The 5,244-nt window shown below is 38.3% G+C and overlaps 1 protein-coding gene across 5 annotated transcripts in view; it reads right to left on the reverse strand.

Annotated features, from left to right (window-relative positions):
* The window catches only part of ssbp2b (single stranded DNA binding protein 2b), a 57,119-nt gene that overhangs the window by 19,303 nt on the left and 32,572 nt on the right, over window positions 1-5,244 (reverse strand). The gene's annotated exons all lie outside the window — the stretch shown is intronic.

Raw genomic sequence — 5,244 nt, forward strand, 5'->3', positions numbered from 1 at the left:
AATGTTAAAGTTCAAATGTAAAAGATGTGATGAATTATGGGATGTATCTCTGGAATTATGAAAGTTATGAATGAGAAAAGTAATAGTTTTGATGTTTGAACGGAGTTTCTGCGATGTTCAATGCGGGAGAAGAAGCGCGGCAAAATAAGTCGGCGGAATAATAAACTTTTCGTGCGTAGAAGAACAGTTAGTTGGAATGCTGTTAACAGCATTCCCACTAAAATATATATACTGTATAATATAAGGCAGATGCTATTTACACCTGGGTGTCCGTGGCTAACAATGCTATTTCAACCCAGTCTCACCGCATTTCGTGTTATAGTCATGACATTTAATCTGTTGATTCGATTTCACCAACACGATTTCCCCCTTTTTTTTCGTGTCACACAGAACGATTTTAAAAGCAATGTATTTCTATTGGTAGTATGTTTCGTGTCTGCACCACGTCTTTTTGTCCGGTCGTTTCTTGGAAGACCGGAAGCTGTGGGGTTCATAAAAACATGTTCTTACATGTTCCGGTGACTTTATTTTGAAATTCAGTTCCTGAGGAACGGCAAAAAAGCCAGAGATTATAGAATTAAACAAATAAATAAAAATAAGGATAATTGTGTGTTATTGTTGAGTAAATAGCAGTGTGTTATTTAGAAAAGAATAACAAATTAGAAGGAAAAAAATATTTAAAAAATGCTGATTTCAGTATTCTGAGGCTCTGAGCCCCATTTCTTTTCCTCACAGACGGCAAAAAAGTCAGACATTATACGATTTAAAATAAAACCAATAATCGAGACCCGACCGGACAAAAAGACGTGCTGCAGGCACGAAACATACTACCAATAGAAATACATTGCTTTTAAAATCGTCCTGTGTGACACGAAAAAAAGGGGAAAATCGTGTTGGTGAACACGAATCAATAGATTACATGTTGTGACTATAACACGAAATGCCGTGAGGGTGGGTTGGCTATTTACACCCGGGTGCAAATAGACACTCAGATAATTAATTATAATGTGTATACTAAACAACTTTTCTTTCTTCCTTTGTTCTTGCAGAAAATAATTACAACTCACAGTATGCCCACACTGCTACAATACATACTAGTATGTAATACACAACATTTAAGGCATCACAGGTTAAAATGATGTGTATACCAATCCAGTGGTCAATCTACAGAAAATTAATCCACAACTACAGTATTTGTATCATCAAGACAGCTACTCAGCTTCTTTGTAGTTTTTTCTAGAAAATTGAATACTAAAGCTAAAAGCCCAAACAGTGCCATAATGGTAACTGTTTAGCCATTACAAAAGACCCTTCAGAGCAACCTGCCAAGTTCAGTTTACAACAAAAAATGTTTTAATTCATAACTGTAAATAAATCACAATAAACAATTCGCATACAAAAACCTACGATTCATCTGGGAGGACTCCTTTTTAACGGACTTTCTTCAGTTAATAAGCTCATTATTATCTGCAGGCAGCACAGCACAACCAGTACAAGTGTGGGACACTGATAATCTCCTGAAATCAGGAGTGAGATAACTCTCCGTTTTTTCATTAGTTAATCTAAACTCCCGCTATTTTCTAACTCATCTGCCAGTCTGCTTACCTAACCTCAATTCTGTCTCCTTTCGCATAGCAAGAAAAATCCACTGAGGGAAAGCAGTAACTGTATAATTATTCTCCAAACTCCACACCAAATACACACTCATGCACCAATGCACAATCCATATAGAGAAGTTTGTATTTCAATTAAATGGAACATCATTTCAGTACAGCAAATATTTAAAAAAGGTCTAAATGTCATAATGTAGCAGAAGAAATGCTGCTAATATGCTCAATATGAATAATATCAAGTCATTTCATGCTTGCTTGATTCTTTCTTGCCCACATTTTTATTAACTATCAAAGTAATTAGTAGGGACAAAAGTTTGGTGCCATGAGAGACACCAGTCAGTTAAGAACCAAAGATTACTATCATATTTCCCTCCATTATTAACTATCATGACACATTGCAATATAGCTATATAAAAGAACACATAAATGTTAGTGAAGACAACTCTCTCCCGTCAACTTTAAATCCTGCATCACCATCCGGAATAGCATGAGATGACCTGCATGGATTGATGTCTTATTCTTCAAAGAAAGGAAAGCAATAGCAGCTGACTTTTATTTCTAATAAGGCAATTTCCGGGCCAAGCATAAGAGTTTAAAAATAACTTGTTTTTATGACTTCATGGCCCCTTGCAAATGGAAACCGCTCATTTAGTATCAAGAACACAATTTACAAAGCACTTAACAGAACTGTAAACGGCCTTTCTGATGCATGAAAAGCCTTGTCTGAGGATGGAAATCAATAACATTGCTCTTCTCTTCACCATCGCACTTCACTTTGTTCAACAGACGTTTCTTTCTTTCCCTTTTAACTTTAGATTACAGGATGAATGTCCTAGAAGACCATCCTCGAACACTCTAATCCTGTGATGTGATCTTCTGATGAACAGCACACAAATGCATGTACAACTTCATGCTCATGTAAACAGAGGGAGCGGGGAAAGAATTACGGTGCAGAAAAACACAATTTCTTTAAGTCAGATGTCCTCAAAGCCTATTGTGTTTACAGTAAAGAAGTTCAAACTGGGTTGATCGTTCAAATCAAGTTAAGAGCCTTGTCACAATCCTATCAATTATCAAAGGAAAGCAACCCAAAGATTACGTATGTGAATAAGCGCCTACATCACGTAAATGAAAATAATTACCATCAAAGTCTGATTTAAAATCTCCATCCGTCTCAAAGTCAGGAGAGTGAATGAGGAGAGAGTGAATGAGGGACACCAGCATTAAACGAAGCAAGGCGTCCTACGACGGCCACCGCGGTTCTCGTCTTATTTTGTTTTAATTGAGCGGCAGATATGTAGTAGCTCTGATTGGATCTGAGACGCAGCACAGCATTGGAACAGTTGATTGAAAGTGACCTTGGTCTAATTACAATTGGTATAATTATAATTCTCTGATTACATCCCTGCAGGAAGTGAAAGAATAAGATGTAGCTGTGCTAATGATGTTAAGATTCTCCAGAATGATTCCTGAATAGAATTGATTCGGATCAGATACGAAGAAATACAAATATCCTCTTATTGTCGTCTTCAGTACAATTAGATTAAATTGCTGTAAATGTGTTTTGTTTTTTCTTTGATGGTGCGGAGGGCTTTAGATTAATGTGGTGCCGGGGAATCTGAGGCTAGCAGAATCAGTGACATCTTTTAAATAATCTATTTATTTTCACTTTATTAAAGCCTTTCATTAATAATGCCACTAGTCAATTTCAATCTACATCCTTGTTTTATTTCATTTTAATTTATTTTCTAAATGTTTTCCTGTTGCTATTGTTGTAACGTTGTATAGTCTTTTTTTCGGGGTGGGGATTGTTTGACCTCATGTTCAGTTGCCGCCTCAACAGCTTGCTTTTAATCCATGTACAGTAAAGCACACTGTTACTGTGTTTTAAAAATTGCTGTAAAAATAAATTATTATTAATAAATGAATTCAAAAACAACATGTCCCTCTTTTTGACTCCTTCTCATCTCCATGTTCCCCTGTTTCTCTCCCCCCTGCTTCCCTCTCCCGTCTCACAGGGCTGAGGTCGTGTTGCCCTCCAGCTCCCTTCCTCTGAGCCAGGATGACATCATCACATAGCTGCCTCGTCCTTGGAGTGCCTATTCATCACCCTGATCATCATCGCCGGCATCAGCAGCATCACCTGCGTATGCGCACACATTTACAAGCACACCTAATGTGAGAATATAAAAGAGAAGAGGGCCCCCACCGGTTCTGCAGGACCGCAAGCCTGAAGGGAAGAGGGAGATAGAGGGGAGGAGGGAAGATCCTGCTGGGCTACGCAGAACCCCTGACCTGTGCACTTCCAACAATACATCTCAATAAATCACAGTATAGACAAATGTGATGAGTTACACTTTGTGGGAAAACTAACAACGTAGAAACCAGGAGAGAGAAGACCCCCCCCCCACACCTCACGTCCCCTTCCAGCTAGAGTTTCCTGCGAGGTGAATCGCACTTCCTTTCGCTTAGTCACTAGCTAATCTAAAACTTGATGAGTCCTGGCACTGCTCTCTGTATTCCCGTTACTGGATGGTGCATGACTGAATAAACCAATGGCTTGGTGTGCGGGAATTACACCAGTGAAGTGGAGCCACACTGAGAAAACACAGCAATAAACAATGTTTCCGCCACACGGGCCAATGTCTGCCTGCCCAGTCTGCTCCTCAGCGCAATGTGCTCTCAATATTTTAGCCGGATATCTGTGTGTGTGTGTTTGTGTGTGTGTGAGTGCAGTGAATTAAAGCTGTTGTGCTAAGGTAGAATGCAACTTAATGGTAAAAACAAACTCGCAGAGTAAAGCAAGTCTTTATCCCACACGTCCACCAAGCAACCCGCAATCAATTAAACAACTCTTTTGATCAACGATTCATTGCAAGATAAAACCATTGGAGGAGGTTATAAAGTTAATTTGTAGCCATATTTAAAACAAACAGTCTTAAGTATGTTGTCATGGTAAAGGATGTGAGAAAGTGATTACATGTTGTGTATCCCTTATAACCTTATGGCCTAAATGCCAAATGATGTATTATTTGGACATCTGTTCTCAATCCATATCCTTGTTTTGGTATATTTGTTGGGCTTCTAGGCATATTATCGTGATTAGAAAACAGCAAAATTCAAACCACTGTAATTTCAGCATGCACTGTAGTGTCAACAATCTTTGTCAGTCAGTAATGACATATAACCCAAAGCCAGTTTTGTTCCCTAATTCAGACTAAAGGAGCAGCAAAACTAAAACATCATGAGCAAAACAGTCATAATAAGGGATTGACTCTTAAAAATGTATTGGCATTATTCCCAATGTATCTCATTTAATAAATCTCTTTCCATTCACTCAAGATGTTTCAATAGAGTGGCGAAGTCCCTCCCTTTCCGGGGAGCTCCATGGGACCTTATTTTGGAAAAATTATGTATTGAAGTCAATGGCGAGAGGAAGATTATCTTTCGATCCCGTTTGAATTGTGCCACGAATTACACATATGATGTTTGTCAATTTAAAAAAGGATAATTTTGCAAGTAAAAAAAAAAAAATGTGAAGTAACACTTTTTTTGTGTGAAAAGCTCAATGAACTACATTTCTGGTCTCACACACGTCACCAACACCAAGATGGCCATCACGTTAGCACAC

This window comes from Notothenia coriiceps, unplaced genomic scaffold (assembly GCF_000735185.1).
Source record: "Notothenia coriiceps isolate Sejong01 unplaced genomic scaffold, NC01 NC01_scaffold00036363, whole genome shotgun sequence".
Lineage (NCBI taxonomy): Eukaryota > Metazoa > Chordata > Actinopteri > Perciformes > Nototheniidae > Notothenia > Notothenia coriiceps.